General features: G+C 39.6%; 1 protein-coding gene across 1 annotated transcript in view; it reads left to right on the top strand.

Annotated features, from left to right (window-relative positions):
- The window catches only part of LOC126095212 (putative protein FAM10A4), a 198,260-nt gene extending 193,106 nt beyond the window's left edge, over positions 1 to 5,154 (top strand). Inside the window, exon 7 of the mRNA XM_049909949.1 lies at positions 4,308 to 5,154. The gene's annotated coding sequence lies outside the window, so the exon portion shown is untranslated. The remainder of the gene's footprint in view (positions 1 to 4,307) is intronic.
- The last annotated feature ends 20,512 nt before the right edge of the window (positions 5,155 to 25,666 follow it).

Here is a 25,666-nt window from a genome sequence, read left to right as displayed (position 1 = left end):
TAACTGCCACATAAAAATTTTCCTTTGTCACCAACCTTGAGAAAATTGATCTTCTGTAGCTCACTCACTTGCGATTGCAATAAAGCAAGAATGAAGGATCCATAACATCCCTCATATCTTATAAACAGTGCGACCGAGCGAGGTGGCACAGTGGTTAGCACACTCGACTCGCATTCGGGAGGACGACGGTTCAATCCCGTCTCCGGCCATCCTGATTTAGGTTTTCCGTGATTTCCCTAAATCGCCTCAGGCAAATGCCGGGATGGTTCCTTTGAAAGGGCACGGCCGATTTCCTTCCCCATCCTTCCCTCACCCGAGCTTGCGCTCCGTCTCTAATGACCTCGTTGTCGACGGGACGTTAAACACTAATTTCCTCCTCCCCTCCATAAACAGTGCGAGATATCGAAACGAGATTTTGGCAAATGATACCAAGCAAATTTTGCCCTATGGCTATAATATGAAACTTCGTTATCTACCATGTTAGTGGAATAACTTTAGACTTTTTCGATGAAAGAATATAATTCTTAATCCACATTGACAGCTGGTCAAATGAGAAGTGCTGTGGGTTTTGGAACAACAGAATTGAAGACATTACACATTTATTTTTATACCAAGGATGTGTCTCTTCATAAGCTATTGACCTTGCTTGTCCTCAGTGCTTCATTAATAACTCACTGTTTCAGATTTCTCTCGACCTTACTTGTCCTTAGTGCTTCACTTAATAAACCACTGTGTCAGAATTCTCTGACATCTGTGGCTGTGGCTGCACAACATGTCAGTGAGGTGACATTGTGTAAACTGTGCTGTGTTTTGGCATTAGAAGCAAATTATAACATGGCAACAAGGAAAATACAATTTTTACTCAAAATTCACAGTTCATGACACATCTCTGAAAGCTACAAATGGTTAACAGATTCATGCTTTTGTTCTATTTTTAGTGGAATTCTTTTTAGGTACTAACCAAAGCAAAGGTGATAGTAAATCTTTTTGGATGGTCACCATGCAAGTATGAATATTTACCAAAAATATGACCATAGTCTTCAGTTTAGAATGGCACTTGGCATTTCCTCTACAATGTTCCAAGCACCTGTCTGCAACCCCCATCACTACTGCTTTTCCCACAGTTTCCCCACCAACTGTGCCTCTACTGGCCACATTATTCTGCATGCACTCTACTGGGGTATGAGTAGTTATTCTTGTCAAAACAAAAAGCAAAGGCAACAGAGATGTAGCCACAGTAATAAAAAGTTACACATACACTCTCCAATATGTCTAATCATATGTTAATAGTATTAATAAAGCAGTGGATGCCATTCAGTTGGCTGGTTGATCACAGAACTAAAAGAATGAGATATCCATGTTTTAGTTGGAGGCAGAGCTAATATTTTTAAACCGGATGATGTCAATAAGAACTTCAAACAAATGTGCCAGCATGGTAGTTGAGAAAATTTCAGTGACATTATCCATTGTAAGTACAATTTACATATGTAACAAAAAATTATTTATAACACAAATTTTCTTAGCAGTTAGTGATTCAGGGTTTAGTTGTATGTTGCTGTCAAAAATAGAGGGTGTCCCAGGACAATAGCCAACATTCAGGGATTTGACAGGAACAATCATTCAAAGCAAAAAAGTCTGGTAAACATGGGTTTTAAAAATGTATAGCTTAAGAGCTATGAGCACTTCACCATCTTTAATATTGTGAAACAAATCTCTCCAACTGGGGAGGAATATAAACCAATCTATTTGCTGTTGACCCCCCACATATGCAGTAGAAGAGATGTAGGTGCTCATGTGTAGAATGCAGTTATTCGAGCCAGCTTTCTGCTTGTTATTGTTTTCACGTGTGGTAAGCAGAGGAGAAATACATGAACTCTTGAGGACTCTTTTGGCTATTGCGCAAGATATTTTGTACATTTTTCAGTGAGTAATGTTTCATAAATACAGCAATAAAACAAATGAAAATTTTCTTTTTTGTGTTGTTGTTGAGAAAAGTTGTATATCTAATGATAGCTCGTTGTTGAAGAAATCAAAATGGAACCAAAAAGTAAAAGTGTGCTCATTGAGGCATACAAAAAGGAAAGATGTCTGTATAGTCTTCTAGAAACACTATACCACACAATTAGATACATCTGTAAATGTTTAATTTTGAGTTTATATGTTTCATGTAAATGTGCATATAATTTTACTTTTGAGATGTGTACATACCTTGTCAGTTAGTGAAAGTAACGGAAGTGCTTGATTTGATTGCATCATTTGTACTATATTAGCATGCTAGGAAAGATAATGTTCAGGAAACACCCACAAGAGTCAGAGTAGTTGTGCCAGCCATGACCATTGGGGGCTGTAAAAGCTGTTTCGCATTTTTGGGGTCACACTATTGTGAAATAGCTTCCCTCATTATTGTGTCAACCCATGAATCCCATCTTGAACGATTGAAAAGGTGCATCCATTCTGATGAAGTTCCTAAATATTGTTCATCTTCGGGTCTAAACTACTTCATTAACAGGGAGCATATGTCTCTGTCTTCACTCCTTCTTCCCAGCCAGGGTCAAACCCAATTCCTATTCTTGACATTATTGTCATTGTTCTGTTCTTCTCCTAACAACTAAGTCAGCACTGTCACAGCAGATGATGCGTAGATAATTGCAACCTCCATGTCTAAAACGCTGTGAAACATGAACATAGATAATCGTTTGTTTATACCAACATGACGTAAAATGAACACTTTAGTCCATAATTCTGTATAATCATAAAGTAATTTCAGTATAACTGCACAAAATAAACAATAACTGTGTAATAAATATGAAGCAAGACCTCAGAAGTTTCTATATGATTAAATAGCAGTGTTACAAAAATATTAACTTTCACACTCAACAATGCAACTAACTTAAATGAGCCTGTGGTTCTGAATATCTATGCTTGGGGCACTGGTGCAGACTTACATGTTAGGTGTATCGAGTAATACGATTAATGAAAATGTTGGCAGTTCCAGCCTTGTATGCTTTGAGTACTGGTACAGACTTGTAAACGATAGATGTGTCCTGTAAAACCAGCTTAAAAGCTATGAGCACATGTTCAGTAGAAGTAGCTACCTCCATAAAATGCCTAGGAGTATGAGTACAGAGTGATGTGAAGTGGATCGTCCACATAAATTTAATTATGAGTAAGTGGCAGATGCCAGCTGAGATTTATTGGAAGAAACCTCAGGAAATGAAGTCCATCAACAAAGAAAGTGGCTTAAAAAACACTCGTTCAACCAGTGCTTGAATATTGCTCGTCAGTACAGGATCCTCGTTCACTGAGTTCCTACTCGGCTCACTGGACGGAAATCATGATGAAGATGATGATGAGTATGGGATTTGTACCAGATAGGACTAATAGAGGAAATATAGAAGATCCAAAGAAGAGCAGTGCTTATTGTTACAAGTTCATTTAGTAAGCACAAAAGCATAATGGAGATGTTCAACCAACTTCAGCACCAGACACTGCAAGAGAGGCATTCTGCATCACAGAGAGATTCATTGTTTTAAGTTCCAAGATCATACATTCCTAGAATAATAAACAAATATATTGCTTCTTCTTATGTATATCTCACAATAAGACCATGAAGAAAATTAGGGAAATTCGAGCTCACACAGAGGCTTACCAGCAATCATTCATCCCACGAACTGTTTTCAACTATAACATGTTTTCAGCTATAACAGGAGTAGGGGGAAATGTCAGTGGTACACAAAGTACCCCCTGCCACACACCACAAGGTGGCTTGGGAAGTACTGATGTAGATGTGAATGTAGAAGAGAGACTTTCTGCTTGTTATTGTTTTCACGTGTGGTGAGCAGATAAGAAATACATGAACTCTTCAGGAAATATAAAGATGAACAAAGGCTCATAGCTCCTAAGGCATGCACGTCGCAGCCCATGTTTACTGGACATTTTTTTCTTGATTTGGTCCATACTACCACTTCTCAAGGAGCATGCAGTAGAAGCGTGCAGTAGAAGAGATTTGTTTAACAGTACTGAAGATGAAGTAGTGCTCATGGTTCTGGAGGTATGCATTTTGGAGTCCATGTTTACTGGACTTTTTTGCTGTGAATGGCTGTTCTGTTAAATCCGTGAGTGCTGACCATTCCTCATGTGACAGCCTGTGTACTTGGTTTGACTACTGGCATCGTTTTATGTTATGTATGATTTTATGTACATTGTTTTCATTCATTTGTTTTGAACTTGTCACATAATTTCATATGTTTTGCTGTGTTTATTGCTAACACAAATTTTGAAATTATTTTTATCACTATTGCTTTTAGATGGTGCCAAGAACACTGGGCAGCTACATCTTTCAAATATTTCAAGAAAATGGACATTGTTGTGGTGGCTGCATTGTTCTGTAGTTTGTAGATGTTGAAAGTGTGTGCATCTTATTCAAAATACTATACTATTGTTTCGTAGCCAAGACTGATACTGCCATTGTTTCCAGAGTGCACTGTTATTATATTGGATGAGTACTAACATGTTTTTAAACCTTAGTAATAGTTGCTGAGTGAGTCAACATTCTTGTCAATTGTGACACATATACATTGTGCTACATAAACATATACATTGTGATGTTTTATTCTTTGCATGGCATTACTTTTTCTCTGATTTGTTTGGACCCTAAAGACTGAAAGGCACACAGGTAAAATTGGTCAGCTGTAGTTATTCAGATGTTTGGATACCACCAGCTTTGCAGGAAGCTTTATGTACAAAATTCAGTGAAGTAATGCCAAATGCACAATTATTTAGTATTGTGTGTTCCGGTGATAAGAGAGACTTTGAAAATGGATCCACACATTTCTTAAGTGAAACAGGTTTGGTCTGTTGCAAAACTATTGCTAGTCGAATGATTAATGGTAGTTAAGGGTCAGATTTTCACTACATTGTTTTCTTGTTTCCCTCTTTGGTCACCTAACAGTCTGAGCAAATCTGGGAAAGGTACATGCCGTGAAAGCCTGAGATTGTTATATTTTTAATATTGATATTTTCTGCAGAAGATAGAGATAAATTGCTCAAATTATTTTGACTCATTCAGTCTTACAGTGATATGTTTCATGTCATTGTGTTACCAAAATATGATTTCAACACATGCATTACCAAAAATGAAAAAAAAAAAAAAGAGATCTGAGTTTACTGTGTTCCCTATTCAAGATTGTGAGCCTATGCATTATGGCAAATAAATTGATAAATAATTTTTAGTAATCGTGTTTCCAGTAATACATCCCTATGCTTTTGCATTTGTTTTATAGCATGTGTCAGAGCTTATGTGTACATGTTTATGGTGAAAATATATTTGAAAAAATTGTACAACTTTTACTTTTCTTTATTATTCCTTCACATTCATATTCATACTTTTGTTTCACCATAGAAATTAATCTTTTGCCTGGAAGTAACATTCTTATCATGGAAAGAAGTTGAGGAAGTTGAAAAAGGTGACAATTTTCAATACCAATAGTTCCTTCACATTCATATTCAAACTTTTGTTTCACCATAGAAATTAATCTTTTGCCTGGAAGTAACATTCTTATCATGGAAAGAAGTTGAGGAAGTTGAAAAAGGTGACAATTTTCAATACCAATAGTAGAAAAAAGTTAGCAGTACATAATTCTGCAAAGTTGCAGCCAAGAGGCACAGAATCCATTTATCACAATAAGTCCTTGTCTAAATTGTGTGCAACAATTATTCAGTCCCTCGCCATTTTTTATTGTATTAAACTGTTGTTATAGGTAACTAAAAATCTTTCTGTGGAGTGGTATTATACTCTTTTTCTTTTGTGGTAGGGACAGTGACTTTATTTTATCATTTATTCACATTCACGTTCTGACTGTGTATTTTGTCAATTTTGATGATACACTGTTGGTGCAGTGGGATGGGGGCAAACCGACAAAAATAAAAATGTTGTACACTAATGAGCCACAACATTGTGACCACATCCCACCATGAGATCAAGTGCTGCCTGGTGGCACTGTAGCATGTTATGTAGTAAGCAAAATATATAAGCAGAGCAGAAACAGTAGTGAATCATTCCAACTACAATACAGGCCACAAATTGAGAAAGAAGTGACTTCGACAAAGGACAATTTGTGTGTTCTCAGACATGGGAATGAGCATCTCAGAACGACAAAGCTGGTCAACTCTTTACATGCTGTTGTAACAAGCATCTATGGCAAGTGGTTGAAGGTCACTGACACCGCTAGTACGCAACACGGTGTTGAATGTCTACACCTCATCACAGAATGTGGAAGATGGGGCTATAGCACTCTGTAAACAGCCCTGATGTGTGGCACACCTGATCTCGTACAGCAGCATAATCATCCGTGTCACAAGGCCAGAATCATGTTATAGTGGTCTGAGAAGCATGGCAGTGAACGCAAGCTGATGTCTTTCTCACAAAATTCGCCCAGTCTTAGCTCGATGGAACATATGTGTCGATACGGAACACCAATTCCGTACCCCCAGACAACCGGCCCATAATTTTGGTTATTGTGTGACCTGTGTGTAGACATTTTGTGCCACATGTATGTGGAAACCTTCAAAGACTAGTGGAGTTCAGGCCATGCAGAGGAGGACCAGAATGTTAACCCTCGAGCGAGCAAGCCAATTTTCATCACTTGTAAATAATAGCTGTATTAATGTTACCAAGGTAAACAAGTATGAGCAAAATCACATTTCAATCTTAGTTTAATTGGACAACACTAAAATAAACTTACATAATATGAACTAAAGCACAGTTTAATTTGTCAATAATGAAATAAACTTTCATTATATCACTCTGTCGCTGCGGACAGGTGTTACCCCTCAGCAATGACCCACGGCAAGCAGCTAGCTCATAATCTGGGTTATTTTCTTGCATGGATCATAATTCCCCCCCCCCCCCCCCCCCCCTTACTTAGCTCCCTGTTTATTGTATATTACTGCTGCTCACTTTGATGTATGACCACACAGTTTATCACAGTGTTAGCAAAGCAATAATGAAGGAATTGGTATGGGCTCGGAATTGTGAACCAACAACGAAATGGTGCAAAACAATGTTGTTTGGAGTTGGCACATGTTACATAGAGGTGTGCCTGCTCAAGGGGTAAGCAGATGGTCATAACATTTTACGTCAGCAGTGTATCTTCATAAAGGTATGTTAAATCCATTATCAATATTTTACTGCCATATCAGACATGATTGTATAGTTGCATCATAGTGTGCAGCAGTGTTCACTCACACACTTCATTCACTAGTGCAGATTACATTAGTCTTATTCTTTTTAAAACACAGTTATGTAACCTTAGGTTGTATACATGGATCAGCAGACGAATACTACTGCCAAAAATTCAGCTGTGGTGCCAGAGGATCTTCTGTAGCACACTGAAGGATATACGTTCCTGGGAACGGTTATCAGGCCAACCTCTTCAAACTTTTCATAATATGGGAACATAAGTGAATCTTTTATCATCTAAAGGTGGATAAAATCATTCATAATATTCTTTTATTCACTTTTAGGATTTTTGAATATCTGTTTCCGTTCTGTAACACTAAGCAATAATGATCTACTAGGCCAGTTGCTGCAGTACAGTGAAGGGTTGTCTGCCACTGTGTACGTTCATGTGCAGAAAAGATTGTTGGATTAAGCAGTATAGTATTGCAGTGTGAAAGGAGTGTTGTGGAAAGAGCCATGCAGAAACTGTTTGACCAGTGGAAGGACTGGCTGCCAATAAGTGTAGACTCAAACGAGTCTTATGTTCAAAATGATTATCACAATCAAAATATTTGGTAAGTATAAAAATTTGCAGCATCATTCTTGTAGCTGTGGTGTAAAATCTCATACACGACATGTTTCAGTGGAGCACTGGAAAACACCTGTAGGAGCTTATTCTCCACTGCCATCGAGTTTGTTGAAACTTGTCTCAGGGTGAGGGTCACACACTAATATGCCATGACAAACAGTTTCTTATTAATGTGAACAATCTTGTTTCTTTTGCGCCAGGGTAGTAGTCAAATATATGGTGATAGGTGGAGAATACTATTATGAGGTATTTTGTTGTGGTGACTTTGATGTCGCACCAACAGAAAATTCTCCAGTAACAGAAGTTTATTGAAATAATTATATGTAGTAGACAATCTGACATGTTCCATAATTTTTCATGAGTGAATCCTGGATATTAACTCTTGTGCTGATATTTCAGTTGACAATGTTTCAGCCATTCTCGAGGTGAGTCGCTTGCAAGATTTTTAAAGCCCTATGGAGTAAACACTCATGCGTCAAAGATAACACTTTCACTAACAAGAGAATTAGTCATAGACAAAACTGTACGGCTCTAAGAGCAAAACAAAGAGTCAGTGAATCCACAGTGCTTACAAAGTATTTGAGTGATCATTATGAATGGCATATATTGGAACGTCAGGCAGCAAATACCTAGAACAGTGTTTCCCTGAAGGATGTAGATGTGAAATGAGGGATTTCCGTGATTTATCGAGCTGGAAACACAAGTCTCGGTTGAGCAGGTTGTCTGATAATTGTATTGCCACAGCTTCCTTGACCACTGAATACCAGTAGGGTGAGTATGTGGCCAGTATCTTTGCTTTCTTTTAAATGTCCAAGCACTGCAGTTTTGCTGATCTGTAGTAGGCTGCTCATTGTATTTACAATGGCCATTCCATAGATTACACGAAATTTAGGATAATGGACACAGCATCATCCTTCTGGGATTGAATGGTGAATGAAACTGTGGAAATACAATTGGCAGATAACCTGCTGTTCAACTGAGGCGAGGGTTTCCAGCTCGACAAACCAAGGAAACCCTTCATTTCACATCTGTACTCTCAAAGTAATATTGTTATAGGTTGTCACTGCCTGACTTTCCAATGTATGCCATCCATAATAATCAACCAAATACTTTATAAGCACCGTGGATTTTCTGACTCGGCACTTGTTTCGTTTCTCTCGTAGAAGTGTAATATTTTTTTCTATTATCTTTGATTCTTGCACATTTTCTCCACAGTTTAAGGTGCTTTAAAAATCTTGCTAGCGACTCATCATGAGGATGGCTGAACAGTTACCGGCCGAAATATCAGTAAAAGAGTTAATAATATCCTGGATGCACTCCCAAAAAATGGAATACTTGATCCGCTGGGGAAACTTCAAGAGAAAGTGACATGTACGTGCTGGGTTAGATTATGTAAGAAATTTTTTCCTACAGTCATATCGTTATCACGTATACGATGCTTGAAGTATACAAGGCGACAAAAGGCTTAGCTATTATACACACCTCCAGGTGAAATTATAAGTCCTGCAGACACATTTACAAGTAGAAAGAAACAGCAGTAAACTTAACTTCCTTAGGGAGGAACAAAAAATTCCAAAAGTTAGTTTTAGAGTTTTTCTACTTTTAAATGTGTACTGGCAGTACATAGAATTCTGTTTCCGGGAAACAAGTATTGACTAAGCATTGTTTCTTGTAATTTTACAGTTTTCTCATTGCATTTTCCATCCATTAAATTATGCTGGTCATCAGTGATTTTGTTGCTAATTAATCGACAGTCAATTTAAGGTAACTTTATGGCCCTGAATTGAAATATGTCACTTGTTTTGCTAGATTGGCTCTATTTATTGTGGTAACATACAATATGTAGATAGACAAAGAAACAAAAATTCAAAATATTGATTGAGATACATTGTATACACAGTCAAATGGAAATGAGAAAAACATATGAAAAGGATCACAAAAATGCAGTTTCATTGTTGATTCAACTTGTAATAGAAGAAGAAAGGAAAAAACAGTCTTCTAAAAATATAACAATTAGCATATGGAAAAACTCCACCTGTGTGATTTTCTCTTGTGTTGATCATCAGGACAGTCACGCTGAAGATTCCAGCAGTAGTCTGTCATCCTATGCTTGTCCTGTCTATCTTGATATCATTCTTCCGTCACCTGAAAACCTTGATGGAATCTTTCACATTGTTCCTAACTGTAGTCATCAAGACTGTCTGGAAATCTATCAAGATGGCTGTGCTGGTAGTGAATCTTAGCTCCCAAGCTTTTGAAGTTTCTGAGCACGTTTTGCACAAGTTCCTCACAATTATGTCGTTTGCGGTAACCAAAGAAATTCTTGACAGCAGAGACAGAACTGCTCCAGGCAGATGCTTCAATGCAATGCATAACTTTAATGAATTCCAAATCATGTATAAACTTCCCAATTTGGGGACCATCAAATATATCAGCTTTTAATTTTTCATTACGGAGTTCAGGGAATGATTTGTGTATATATTTGAAACAGTCACTATTTTTGTCAAATGCTTTCAAAAATTGCTTCATTAGACCAAGCTTGATATGAAGTGGTAGAAGAATGATTTTGTTTCTGTCAACTAATGGTTCTTTTAGGATATTAGCTGCTCCTACAGTTATATTAGCTGCTCCTACAGTTAAGCTATCTCTGATGGCCATGAAACTTTTTCACAGTGGTCATGCTTTGTTGTGCTGTCCCACAAGCAAATAAAGCAAGGGGATTTTGTGTATCGACTTAGCTGTACAAGCAAAACGTTAACCATTTTTAAATCAACACAAATAGCCTATTGGTGTTGACTATAATGAAGTTTCTGGAGAATCATTTGTATATTTTCATATTCCTCATGAAGTTTCATCGAGTGGCCAATTGGAATGGATGCATAGCAGTTACCACTATGCAGCAACACACATTTTAGGCTTCTGGTTGAGCAGTCGATAAAAAGCCTCCGGTCTTGAGGTTGATAATTTGGTAGTCCCACTTTTAGTAGTAAACCAGGGATGTCACTGCAGTAAACAAGTGCATCATCTTGAGTGAAGTATGGAAGCAGATCTTCTCTTGTCTGGTAAGCTGTGATTTTAGGTCCTGGTTGTAGGAATTTCTTCTCATTTAGTCTAGATGCCAAGAGTTCAGAAGACTGTTTAGAAGGACTGAGGTCTCTTATCAAATCATTAAGCTCTTCCTGACTGAAGAGCTGATGTCTTGTGGAACTTCCTTCATATTCATATAATAGAGGGAAACATTCCACGTGGGAAAAATATATCTAAAATCAAAGATGATGTGACTTACCAAACGAAAGCGCTGGCACGTCGATAGACACACAAACATACACACAAAATTCTAGCTTTCGCAACCAACGGTTGCTTCGTCATGAAAGAGGGAAGGTTCCCTCTTTCGTGACGAAGCAATCGTTGGTTGCGAAAGCTAGAATTTTGTGTGTATGTTTGTGTTTGTTTGTGTGTCTATCGGCGTGCCAGCGCTTTCGTTTGGTAAGTCACATCATCTTTGTTTTTAGATATATTCCTTCATATTCAGATTCACTACTACTAGTGTTCAGGTCCTGCAAATCATCATCATCTGAAAGAAACAGTTTTGGCAGAGTGCTGAACACTGGTAGAGGTATGTCAACGCTATATGGCACATGTCGCCTTGCTGATTCTAAATGCTTCTTGTAGTGATTGAAATATTTTACATTGACAATGCAAAAATAACAATCACTATGGTGGTTTTTTGGCTCTTGCCACACCATTGGCACTCCAAAGTATAAACTCCTTCATTTACCCATTTACCATTAGTCCACAGTCGTAAAGACTTGGCACAGCTTTTGCAAACTTTGAGGAGCCCAATGTTTAACTTTGTCTCCCAGTTTAATCCCAAAATATGCTAGATAGGCCTGTTTTATAAAGTAATGTTCTTCCGTTATTCTTGCAGAGTGTATTCTCCACAAATATAGCAGAACACATCAGAAGAGTTGAAACAACCTCTTCACGAAGAGCTCAGGTTTATCTATGAAAAGAATAAAATAAAATAAAAATTATATTTGCAAAAATATATTTTTATAAATATGATAAAGTGGAACTAATAAGACAATATATATTATAATATGATCTATAACTTACATTTAACTAACAATAATTTAACAACTAAAAATGATACCTTTTTCTTGATACAAGGAACAAGAAATTCTTCACTAACTAAAACTTTTAACAGCTATTACACACATCCCATTCTGTCACACACTTGTTCCTCGCGCAACTGCCGCTCTGAGCACAAACAAAGAGGTGGGGGACCCTGACCTTCAATGTAGCAGTGTGACCAACTGACTCCCTTGAGTGAGACAATAGGGTGTCTCAAATTACTATCACGTCCCATAATCTCACCTTCACCTCTATAACGTGTAAACATATAAGATAGTAGATTTGTACATACGCAATCACAAAATATGAAATGAATAGGCATACAGAATTATGGAATTCACAACCGATTTACTGTAATTTAAAAATTAAATGCTACATGTCAGAAATAGCCTGTATCTAAGAAACTAGAGCCAATTGGGGAAATCCGTTTTCAGATTCAGCATACCAAATATGCCAAGCATATGTTCAAATATCCCTGACAATAAGAAAAAAATTTGTTTTTGTAGAGACATGAATGTGTACTAGGAAACTCCAGTCTTGTAGATGTAATTGGATGTATGACTGGGAAATATCAGACACATTCATTATTGGATACGAGCAGCATAAAAACTCCAAAGTACTTGACATAAACAAGGTATTACAAATAATACACTGTACCAGTAAAGAAACTTAAGAAAAAAATCCTTTTAAGCTGTTTGATGTAATTTTTTCCAGCATTTTACAATGGCAGTTGTGCTGAATTTATCATTTACATTTCCCTTTGTGACGCTGCTCTGTATGTTCACATAATTACAACAAGTAGTAAAGTGAAGTTGTATTAGCAGTTAAATATACAAGGCGAGGCAGTTTAAGACAGGCTACCCCAAATATATCCCGAATGAATTAATATACCGAGGCGCAGTTGTCAACAAATTATAGCGGATAGTATAGTGTATTATCTGATATTAGCAAGTAAGTTTTATCGTTTGTAGCCACTGAATTACAATGCTGACTTTTTTTACTCTAATGGAACTATATAATTTTTTTCTGTTTGAAAGAAGGTAATAACAGCCTAACATTTATAGGACTTGGTCAAAAAGTATCAAGATAACAACATCACAGACCACTGTCCCGTCATCAGGACACATCGTAAACAAGCATATAACTTGGCTATGGTTTGTCTGTGTATGATCATGGCTGTCATACCAAGTGCCCAAAGTAATGTAATTGGATAGATAAAAAAATCTACTCACCAAGCAGTGGCAAGAGAACACACAGCTCCTCTTCCTGACAGAAGGGTTGAAGGGGAAGGAAGAGAGGTGAAGGAAAAGGACTGGAGAGGTTTAGGAAAAGGGTCAGAATTAGAAAAAGTCACAGTGCTCCAACTCTATGCCATCCCATACAACTTCAAATTTTCTGTTGGCACCTTTGTTTCATAGATGAAAATTGTGTACTTGAGTTTTAACCAGATTCAGTTTCAGTTAGTTCTTTGGCAATGTGGCACGAGAGTGTGAAGTCTTATTTGTTAGATGCCTCTCTACTGTTCTGAAATCTTTGGTTTGAAATATTAGTGCCAGATTGCCAGCATAGATGAAGCTTTTTATGTTAAGAGATTGTGGCTGATCGTTGCTGTAGATGTTAAACAAGGTAGGGGCTAGGACGTTACTTTGGGGCAGACTGATTTTTTATTTTTTCCATCTACTTTTCTTGCCATGTAGCTCGACATAGAATCTATGGTACTGAAGGTGAGTTCCTATGAAGCTGGTAAAGTCATAATCACTTGTTAATTGACGTAGTATATGCAAGATGATATTGTTCTGCAAAGTATCATAAGCTGCGGAGAGATCCACAATTACTGTTCCTGTGACCAAACCACGCTCAGAACCATCCAAGATATATTATATACCAAGGTACCTTTAAAGGACTCTTTTTATCTCTTATCGGCCAATATTTGGATAATCACTTTACGGCCCTACTTAAACATGTGCTTTTATCATCTCATTTTCAGTTTAATGGTGATTTTCATGAGCAGAGGATGGCATTGCTATGGGAAGCCCCTGCTCCCCACTGGTAGCTAATTTATTCATGGAAGACTTTGAGAGGACAAGGCACTGGACTCAGCAAGCTTTAAACCAATGGTTTTCTGGAGGTACATGGATGACACATTTGTGGTATGGCCGATTTCTTGAGCATTTGAATTCTATCCAGTGCTAGTATCAAATTTACTATGGACATAGAAAAAGATGACTGTCTCCCCTTTTTGCGAAGAGAAAGCCAAATGCCCGCCCTTAGATGCTACAATAAAAAAAAAAACCCTCGAATAAAATGTAAAATTAAATCTGCTGTTGAGGCACTGCCACCCAACACCGAAGGTAAGAGTGCTGGGAAGGTTAAAAGTCCACTGCAGAGGGACTAAAAGTGGGCAGTTCAGCAAGATGTGGATGATAGTCATATGTGAACCAAAGCGAAACCGAGGTGGGTCCTCGCAGCGGAGGAGGTAGCCACTTATGGCAAATACAGAGCTGGCAGAGAACCACAGAGTCCCTGCAAGAGGCCCGCATGGAGGACTTCCACACATTTGTAGTCTCCTTAATGGCATGCAGTTTGTTGTGTGTACTGAGATTATACCATTCTGAAAAACCTTGTGGCGTAATAATGATTGCAGGTCAGTTACAGGGATGGAGATCTTGAGAAGTGGTTTCTGTGTAGTCTGTTTGCTCAGCCTGTCGGTATGTTCATTTCCTGGGATTCCGACAAGGCCTGGGATCCACACAAAGGCCACAGAACGACTGCACCATTCCAGGGCATAGATGGACTCCTGGATGGTTGCTACCAAATTATGGCAGGGGTAGCATTGGTCGACAGCTTGTAGGCTGCTCAAGGAGTCAGTACAGAGAAGAAACGACTCGCCAGGGCACGATTGGATGCGCTCAAGAGCATAAGAAATGGCCGCCAGCTCTGCAGTGAAAACACTGCAGCCATCTGGCAGGAAGCACTGTTCGATACATCCTCCATGAACATATGCGAAGCCAATGTGCCCATTATCTGTCGAGATGTCAGTGTAAACCACTTCCCGGTCTCAGTACTTGTCAAGAATCGAAAGGAAGTGACAGCGGAGAGCTGCGGGGTCATCTGAGTCCTTAGGGCCATGTGAAAGGTCCAGGTGAAGCTTCAGCCTAGGTGTGCACCATGGAGGTGTACATGAATGCACCTGAAGTATAGGTGGTAAAGGCAAGGACTCCACTTCAGACAGAAGAGATCGGACGTGAACTGCAATTGTAAGCCCTGACCTGGGCCTCCAGACTCCCATAGTCAAGGCGGGATTGAACAAGGGCTCTGTACAGCTGCTAGCAGCATAGAGCGATGTGCACCCCCGTTGGTGTTGCTCAGGCAGAGGAGGCACAGAGATGCTGCCAGCACTTCCGCTTCAGCTGACGAAGATGAGGAAGACACATCAATCGGGCATCGAAAACCAGTCCTAAGAATTGACATGTCTCCACTATAGTGAGTGGATCATCATTAAGGTAAAGTTCTGGTCCCGGAAGAATGGTATGGCCCCGACAGAAGTGAATGGCACACAACTTCACGGCTGAAAGCTGGAAGCCATGGGCTAGAGCCCATGACTGCGCTTTGTGGATTGCTCCCTGTAGGTGCCGCTCAGCAACACCAGTGCTGGAGGAGCAGTACGAAATGCAGAAGTTGTCTGCATACAGAGGCGAGACAGATGGCCCGACAGCTGCTGCTAGACCATTAATGGCCACTAAAAACAGAGATACACCCAATACAGAGCCCTGTGGGAACCCATTCTCCTGGATATGGGGGAACTATGGGAGGCACCAACTTAGACATGGAAAGTACGGAGCGACAGGAAATTTTGGATAAAAATCGTTAGCAGGCCCCGGAGACCCCACTCATATAATGTGGCGAGGATATGATGTGGCTAGGTTGTTTTGTAAGATTTACATAAATCAAACAAGACGGCAACAAGGTGTTGGCACCTGGAAAATGCTGTTCAGATGGCAGACTTGAGAGAAACTAGATTATGTTAAACTAGATTGCATTAGAAACAATCGGACTGTCGAATGCTTCACACCAGCCACCAGGGGCATTGTGTTTTATATACATAAGTGTGTGTTTTGGTTTTCTTATTCTTTGATTATTTTCTGTATCCCCCATGCTTGTAGTTAGGTAGTGCATAGTTATGTGATTACTCTGATGATGTTTTGTTCCCTGCAAGTTAAGTTTTTCAGTTGCAAGCTTGGATCAATCGAACAAGCCATGTATTTGTTGCTGTTTCCTGTGACTGTGATCAGTAAAACTAATGTTAATTGTTTGAGGGAGTTTTTGTGTAGTGTGTTTCCATCGTATTTAGTACAAGCAGGTTCTAATGGTTGCACGACAGTCTACCCAGATTGTACCAACACAGTGGACTTCTTGTATAAAATATATGTGCAATTAACCACTTTGACTCTGTTATTGGGACATCTCCTGTCGCCCGGTAGGTAATACTTCCATAGAGAAGACAATCCTACAGCATTAAGTAGCACACACACATCACTGTCATTACTGCAATCCAATTGTAGGTGGTCGATGCAGATGACGTGAAATGTGTAGTCATGATATGGTGCAGATACTTAATAAAACACTTCAGAATAAGCTCTTTTGTCATGACGGGTAAATTGCTTACGGTCAACACACAGTGTCGGGGACACACTCACTCGACAATAAGTATTATGGTTGGTCTTCTGCCATTACACCACATCTTCCTTGCTTAAAGCTCACTTAGTGACTTCTGCCACTGCACATTGCCTGTATTCATTCCATTTACTAACAACTTTTGTATCTCACTGGTGCTCGACTATCGATATCTAGACCACCATGACCTGTGTGAGGCAAAACTACATTTATCCTTGTGTAAGGGACTGTGAGCCCCTTACATCCCCATGCAAAACGGCTTCCTTGTAGCAGGAGGTGAAAAAGAACACAGGAAAAGTTTATTCACATTAAAAAAAAATCCAAGTACACATTGAAATTGTAAAATATCGAGTAAATTACCTCTGGCTCTGCTTGTACAATGCCTCTATAGAAAATCTTACACAAAAAATTCAACATATCTTACAGAAAAAAATAAGAAATAGTTTATACACATTCTTTACATTCTGTACAATAAATCTCTCTTTTCAACAGTTTGTGTGCCATAAAATGCTAGATACCTATTATGCAGCACAGCACAAAAGCACTTATTAACTTAATTTTGGCTACCACTTTGGTTTTCATCCTTTTAGCAGGGCTTGCCCTCTGAAAACGCTATCACTATCACCTCAACTCAGCACCATACAAGGAGACAAAATACCTCTATCTCTAACACACTAGTAACACAAAAAATATTAAACAACAGACAATAAGTAACACAAATAATTGGCAGTGCCTCACTCCTTACCAGATTGCGGAAATGTAAGTCTATCACTAATGTTGAACACTGGAAGATCCAGGATGGAATGTAATAATATTATGAAAAGGATAGTTCCTACTCACCATGTAGCGGAGATGCTGAGTCGCAGATAGGCACAACAAAAAGACTGTCAGTCTTTTTGTTGTGCTTATCTGTGGCTCTATCACTAATGTGGTAGGCTCAGAATCAGTTTCCAAAGAGATGGCTATATTACTCTGCCCTAGGCAATTTTTACCGAATTTGAACAGCTGTTACTAACATCATACATAGGATGATAAATAGTTTTTGTTATGTAGATTCAGTATTTGAAATATCAATTATCATTGTTTACCACATATTGCCAGCACTCAACCTTATAACATAAACTATGAACCTCAACAGCTAATTTGATGATTGAATCATTATTTCTCTACTCTTCATGAGTTATTGTCCACTTACCATCAACATACGCCTTTCATCCTTACAACCTGTAACTACAACTGATATAAATAGGATAACTTGTGTGCACATAAATGACAGTCAGACATCAATTCTTACATGCTATTCCATATGTCTTATATAAATCTCCATGAACATATACATATCTACCTCAACTCACCATCTCAATTCAATGTCACCTTCACTTAAAATACATATTCCTTGGCCATCAACCAAACATCTTCCTTAAACTCCATGAATACACAAAAACTCCACAATGCTCCATTAACTCTATATGTCATTAACTTCTCTCTATATCTCAACATTATTCACATAGACCATTATTTGGCAATTATATTGTCACCTAGAAGAAGGTGTAATTAGATGAATGACAAACACTAACTTCACTTAACGAAGGTTTATTCAGCGCTTGCACATACAAGAGTGCGGAGCGAACTGCCTTTGACAAGAACACATATGGTATATATACAGTTATAGAACATTCCAGTATAATGATTCTTGACATTTGTGGATACTTCTAGAATGTACTTGAACCGAATATAGAAATTAAATTTTTACAGTTCAGGTGAGTTTTGAGCTCACCCTTCCATGCAACAGTCTAGTATCATAACCACTACACCACAGTGACTATGCTACTCAGCTTCTTCTGTGACATTGCTCCCTCCTTGAGAAAACAGCATCTTGGTGTTATGTCCTCGTAGTCCAGGAACAAGTCATCGGTCCTCCATACTCCGACTCCTGATGACTGATGTTTACCCTGGTGGTGATCTTCTTAGAACTTCCCTTGCTGCTACGCTCTTCGTCACCTTTTTGCTTGTTGCCTGTCACTGGAGCTTCGAATTTAACCTGGGTTGCAGGATGTAACGGATACACAGTGTCCATCATTGTCGTCGCCTCACACCCATGCACCAGGAAAAATGGCGTAAATCCTGTTGTGTCTTGTTTGGCGGTGTTGTTGGCAAACGTCACGAAAGGTAGCACCTCATCCCAGTTGCTCAGCTCAACAATGACGAACAATGATAGCATGTCGGCCAAGGTCTTATTAAGGCGCTCAGTAAGCCCGTTAGTTTGCAGATGGTAGGCAGTCGTCATGTGATGAGTAATGTTGCACCGACGGTTTATCTCTGTCACAAGATTCGGTTGAAAAACTTTCCCTCGATCGATAATTAACGACCTTGAGGCACCGTGTTTTAATACAATGTCTTCCACAATGAATTTGCCTACCTCGAATGCTTTGGCTGTTTTCACGCCTTTTGAAATGGCATAGTGTGTCAGATAATCAGCGCAAACAATAATCCATCTGTTGCCATTAGCAGACATTGGAAATCGTCTGAGGAAGTCAATCGCAACACGCTGGAAAGGCGTTTCAGCTGGTGGAATTGGTATGAGTCAGCCAGGTGCTTCCCAAGGAACTGCATTTCTCCTCTGGCACTCTAGACAGTGCGACACGTAGTGACGGACACTCCTAACTAAACCTGGCCAGAAAAATCTCTTGCAGATCCTATCGTATGTCTTATTAAATCCTAAATGTCCGTCCTCAGGTGTGTCATCGAATTTCTGTAGAACATCTAAGCCCATGTGTTTAGGTATCACTGGTAGCCACCTCTTTCTAAACAGATCAAAGTTTTCCTTGCAAAGTAATCCATTAACTACCTTAAATTGTCCTTTCACATCTTCTGGCCGATTTAAGGCAAGCATAATTTGAGATATCTTGGCATCCTCCTCCTGCTCAGCAGAGAGATCCTGAAGTGCAGCGAGACAGTCACTATCTTCATCAAAGTCTTGCACAGGGTTTCTTGAGAGACAGTTGGCATCTTGGTGTTTTCTTTCACTTTTGTACACTATGGTAATGTCATACTCTTGAAGACATAGTGCCCACCTGGCAAGTCGTCCTGTTGGATCCTTAAGACCTGTCAACCAATAAAGTGAATGATGGTCTGTAACAACTGTGAATGGCCTTCCATAGAGATACAGTCGAAATTTGCACATGGCCCAGATCAGAGCAAGACATTCTCTTTCTGTAGTTGAGTAGTTTCTCTCGGCATTTGAAAGTGTCCTAGAAGCATAGGCTATAACCTTCTCTTTTCCATCCGAAATTTGCACCAGAACAGCACCAATCCCATTCCCACTGGCATCTGTGTGTAGTTCTGTAGGTGCTCTCTCATCATACAGACCAAGTACAGGGTCAGTCGTCACACCTTTTCGCAGCACACCGAAAGAACATTGTTGAGCACCAATCCAGATAAACTTAACATCGGCTTTTAACAACTCTTGTAGTGGCCTGGCTTTGACACAAAAGTCTTTGATAAAACAACAGCAATAAGAACATAATCTGAGGAAGCTTCTCACATCTCTAATACTTTTAGGAATAACAAATTCCGTTAGAGATCTCACATTTTCGGGTCTGGCCGCACACCTTTGTTTGACACAAGGTGTCCAAGTATTTTGATTCCTTTTGCTCCAAAGAGACACTTTCTTGGATTAAGTTTCAGTCCACCTCGCTGGAGACACTTAAGAACGGCCCTCAGTCTTTTTATATGCTCATCAAATATCTCTGAGAACACTATAATGTCATCTAAATAACAAAGACACATCGTCTACTTCAGGTGACTTAGAAGATTACCCATCATCTGTTCAAAAGTTGTTGGTGCATTACACAAAACAAATGGCATTACCTTAAACTCATACAGGCCCTCAAGGGTGATGAATGCAGTTTTTTCACGATCAGCCTCATCTACTTCGATTTGCCAGCATTCCGAGTACATGTCCATGGTTGAGAATAACTTAGCCCCCTTCAGACAATCTAGTGTATTGTCAATTCGTGAAAGGGGGTATAAGAGTCGAGGGGCATGAAAGGGATGCAGCGGTTGGGAAGGGAGTGAGACAGGGTTGTAGCCTGTCCCCGATATTATTCAATCTGTATATTGAGCAAGCAGTAAAGGAAACAAAAGAAAAATTCGGAGTAGGTATTAAAGTCCATGGAGAAGAAATAAAAATGTTGAGGTTCGCCGATGACATTGTAATTCTGTCCGAGACAGCAAAGGACTTGGAAGAGCAGTTGAACGGAATGGATGGTGTCTTGAAAGGAGGATATGAGATGAACATCAACAAAAGCAAAACGAGGATAATGGAATGTAGTCAAATTAAGTCGGGTTATGCTGAGGGAATTAGATTGGGAGATGAGACACTTAAAGTAGTAAAGGAATTTTGCTATTTGGGGAGCAAAATAACTGATGATGGTCGAAGTAGAGAGGATATAAAATGTAGACTGGCAATGGCAAGGAAAGCGTTTCTGAAGAAGAGAAATTTGTTAACATCGAGTATAGATTTAAGTGTCAGGAAGTCGTTTCTGAAAGTATTTGTATGGAGTGTAGCCATGTATGGAAGTGAAACATGGACTATAACTAGTTTGGACAAGAAGAGAATAGAAGCTTTCGAAATGTGGTGCTACAGAAGAATGCTGAAGATTAGATGGGTCGATCAAATAACTAACGAGGAGGCATTGAATAGAATTGGGGAGAAGAGGAGTTTGTGGCACAACTTGACAAGAAGAAGGGACCGGTTGGTAGGACATATTCTGAGGCATCAAGGGATCACAAATTTAGCATTGGAGGGCAGCGTGGAGGGTAAAGATTGTAGAAGGATACCAAGAGATGAATACACTAAGCAGATTCAGAAGAATGTAGGTTGAAGTAAGTACTGGGAGGTGAAGAAGCTTGCACAGGATAGAGTAGCATGGAGAGATGCATCAAACCAGTCTCAGGACTGAAGACAACTACAACAACAACAATCAACACAAAGGCACCATCTGCCATCCTTCTTCCTGACGAAACCCACTGGTGATGATCATGGGCTCTGCGAAGGCTGAATGATGTCATTCTTCATCATTTTCTCTACCTCATCACGAATTATTCGACATTTCATTGCTGACACACAGTATGCTCTCTGGCTTATTGGTTGATGGTCTGCAGTGCTACTCCAGTGCTTCACCATCGATTTGTCTAATTTGCTCTTCACCTGTGGATTGAAGCATTCAGAGAAATCTTGAAGAATGGCAAGTAGCTTCTTCTGTTGTTCCTTAGTGAGATCTGGTGATAGTCGAGCTAGAAGATCTTGTCTTTTAGTGGTAGCACCAATTTCGCCCACAGACTCGTCCTGGGAGGTTTGTATGATACTCAGCTGTTCGGAAATGAATGGCTTAGTGTTTGCTACACACATGCGTCTTGGAAGGATCTGCGCTTCTCGTCGACAGTTAACTATCCACAATTCACCATATCCGTTATTAAACGGGACGACAGAGGCTGGGATAACCAAGTGATTCCTCAGTGGTATGCTTTTCTTAATTCCACTACAAGATCCATGGACTGATGCATGGTATGACACATGACAGTTACCTTTCCAGCGCTGACTGCAGGAATGATCACTTCATCCAGCACACATAGTCTCCCCACACTCGGATGGGCATCTTCCTGTCCACAGTATCTCATCTCGTCTAACATAATCTTCGAGCGACCACAATCTATAACTTTCAAAAAGACCCATCCGAGAATGACGTCATGACTACACTCTTGTGAGACGAATTCAAAGGGCTGTGTATGGCCACTTATACCCACACGAATGACACATCTTCCTGTAGGTTTTACATATTTCCCATTAGGTACCTTCAGCAGAGATGTTTTGTTGTTGACGAATACGGTTTTCTGCAACTGGCGGTGGTACTTCTCCCAAAATGAGTGAATATGATGCTCCAGAGTCCACAAGAGCTTGGGCTGGTCGGCCATCCATGAGGATATTGATGTAGTTTTCTATCATTTTTGTAGTGATTGACGGCGGAGGGTTTTTCTCTTCGGTGGCCTCACCTCCAAAGAAGGTCACACCCTTTAGTTTTCCAGGTTGCGGCGACTAGTTGATCCGCTGGAGCTTCTAAACGGTGATGGTGATCTTGATTGGCATGTTGGGGAGCGTCCTCTCCAGCAGCTAGCTTGCAGCAATGGTGACCTATGTCGTCCTGCACCCACATCTTCTTGTTCATGTTTGTCATTCCGGAGTTAGTGTTGGCTAAGATGGGTCTGCTGTCTTCTGGCGCGGGCGTCATCAAATATCTGTTGCCTTTCTTGAGAATAGCGCACCATATGTCCCCGTAGTTCGCAGTGGAAACATACTGCTTGGTTATCCTGGGTCCTCCAGACGTCAGTCTTCCTTGGTACCCAAAGAGGTACCTCATGCGGCATTGTAGGAATGTAACTTCGCCTGGGTCTCGACCTTTTCACCATTTTAAAGGGAAATGAAGGACGAGAGATTGGGTTCAATGTCTGGTCCACTTCCTCTTGAAGCATCTTGGTTTTTTGTCGCTGTGCTATCCAAGTACCTTCTGAACTTCCTCTCTCACTATCTGACGAAGAACACTTGTGAAATCAGTTCCTTCCTCCATCACAGACATCGATACAACGTTTGGAAGCCGTTCAAACTTCTTGCGTGTAATTCTTTTTTGATGCATTGTCTCAATATACTGGCACCATTTTATGAAGTCGTCTGTTGTTGAAACCTCCAGGAGTAGGGCTTGATGCATGTCCTCAGCAACACCCTTCATGAGATGTGCAACCTTATCTTCCTCCTTCATTCTAGGATCCACTATTTTACAAAGCTCCAAGATGTCTTGAATGTAGGATGCTGTAGTTTCTCCTGGACGCTGTGCCATGCACTTTAATTTACCTTCAGCCTTGCACTTCTGTAGTTGTGTGTCGCCGAAATACTTGTGCAGTTCGCCTGGAATACTTCCCAGCTTGTGAACTCCTCCTTATTGTTCTCATACCATGGCTTGGCAGTGCCCTCCAAATAGAGAAATACGTTAGCTAAACACAAGGTGTCACCCCATTTGTTAAATTTGCCTATATGCTCATATACCTTCAGCCACTTGTTTAGATCTTGGCCATCGTCACCAGAGAATTCAGAAGGATGTCTCATGTGGTGACACACAATTGCTGTCATCATAACATCCTCTTCTTCTTGTGTCTCCGATAGATTGTGATCCCGGCCTGATGGAAGCCACTGTGTCATCGATAATGTGCGCTATCACAAGTTCCAATACCCAGCGTCTCCACCAGAGTAATGTCACGTAGAAGAAGGCGTAATTAGATGAATGATGAACACTAAATTCACTTAACGGAGGTTTATTAAGCACTTGCACATACAAAAGCACGGAGTGAACTGCCTCCGGCCAGAACACATATGGTATATATACAGCTACAGAACATTCCTGTACAATGATTCTTTACATTTATCGATACTTCTAGAATGTGCTAGAACCGAGTATAGAAATTAAAATTTCACAGTTGAGGTGAGTTTTGAGCTCCCAACCCTCCATGCAACCGTCTAGTATCATAACCACCACACCATGGTGACTGTGTTACTCAGCTTCTTCTGCGACAATACGTCACTATACACATTCATCTATTGACCATACCCATCAGCTGTTCTTTAGATACAATTCCTTACAGTTTGCTTATTCATTCACTACTTATGAGACAAAAACTACACGATTACATAAAACTCCTTGCTGATACTAAACAGCTCTTTTCCATATTGAAACTGATGTTTACCTTCAGGTCTAGCACTACTGTTTTTGTAATTTAAGTTCCAAACAATTACATAAGACATGACTTCTTCAATACTTAATATTTATCTCCTATAATCGTAATAAAACATACCATAGGTATTACTAATTGCTTTTGATTGGAATGCCTGGACAACCAAAACGACCATGACAATATGATAATTTAAACAATAACTCCTATTACATTCTAGATGTTGTCTGAGTAACCACTAGTTAATCTATTTATTGACATAATGAATAATCACTGTTATTTTCTTAACTTCTATTTAGTATTAGACTGTTAAGGTGGTAGAGGAATGAGACTTGAAAAGAGGAAGACCTAGCTAGGTGTGTACCAGTCGCCCCTTGGTGTACAGACAAAAGAGCTGCTTGTTCCCTACACTTTAACTGTCTTGCTCTTTCCTTTCATATGTGTTACCTCTGTCTTCATGTGGATAATATCTCTATGTTCTTGACATGTTCCTTACCATGTACTTGTTTGGTTTGAGCATACTTCAGCCATGTTGGGATGCTGCACCCTAACAATTCTATATGGTCCTTTGTACGCATGATTACATTTATGTATCTATGAATATGTTTCCTTTGACTTAACATGTACTTTCACCAGTACTAAGCCTCCTACTAGATAGGTTATACAGTAGATTTCACTAATTTGTTTTGCCTCATTATCTTCTCCTCGCCTTTTACCTCATATTCTCTTCTACAAGATGCAGCTTCCTTTCCCAGGTTTTGTTACCTCCAGGTGGGTATTCAACTAACTTGAGGAAAACACTGTCAGGCTACCAATTAAGTAATATCTCACATGCCTCAAACCCCATTGAATCATGGGGTAAGGGGTTTCAGATATGCTCAAACTCTTCCAAGTACTTCCTCCATGAACCATACTTATGGTGACAGTACGTCCTACATAACCGATTCAACTCTTTCACTGTCTGTTCGGCCAGGTTGGAGGCTGGTCTATAGTGGGAAATGACAGTCTGTTCTATTTGATCTCTTTCGAGCGTTTCCCTCGACTCCTTGGATTGGAACTGGGATCCATTTTCACTTAAGATTCATTTTTGTTTACAAGCATTGCTAAAACAGTCCTTTTCAGATTTACTAATAATGGCCTTGCTGCTAGCTTTCTGTAATGGATAAAACTTCATAAACTTTGATACTAATTCCTCTGCAACCAGAATTTGGGTCTAATTTCCTCGGGATGCAGGCAATGGTCTGAATAGGTCAATCACTACTATGTGTTTG

Source organism: Schistocerca cancellata, chromosome 8, assembly GCF_023864275.1.
Source record: "Schistocerca cancellata isolate TAMUIC-IGC-003103 chromosome 8, iqSchCanc2.1, whole genome shotgun sequence".
Taxonomy (NCBI): domain Eukaryota; kingdom Metazoa; phylum Arthropoda; class Insecta; order Orthoptera; family Acrididae; genus Schistocerca; species Schistocerca cancellata.
The sequence above is the reverse complement of the archived record's forward strand: the minus strand, read 5'-3'. Positions and strand labels throughout refer to the sequence as shown.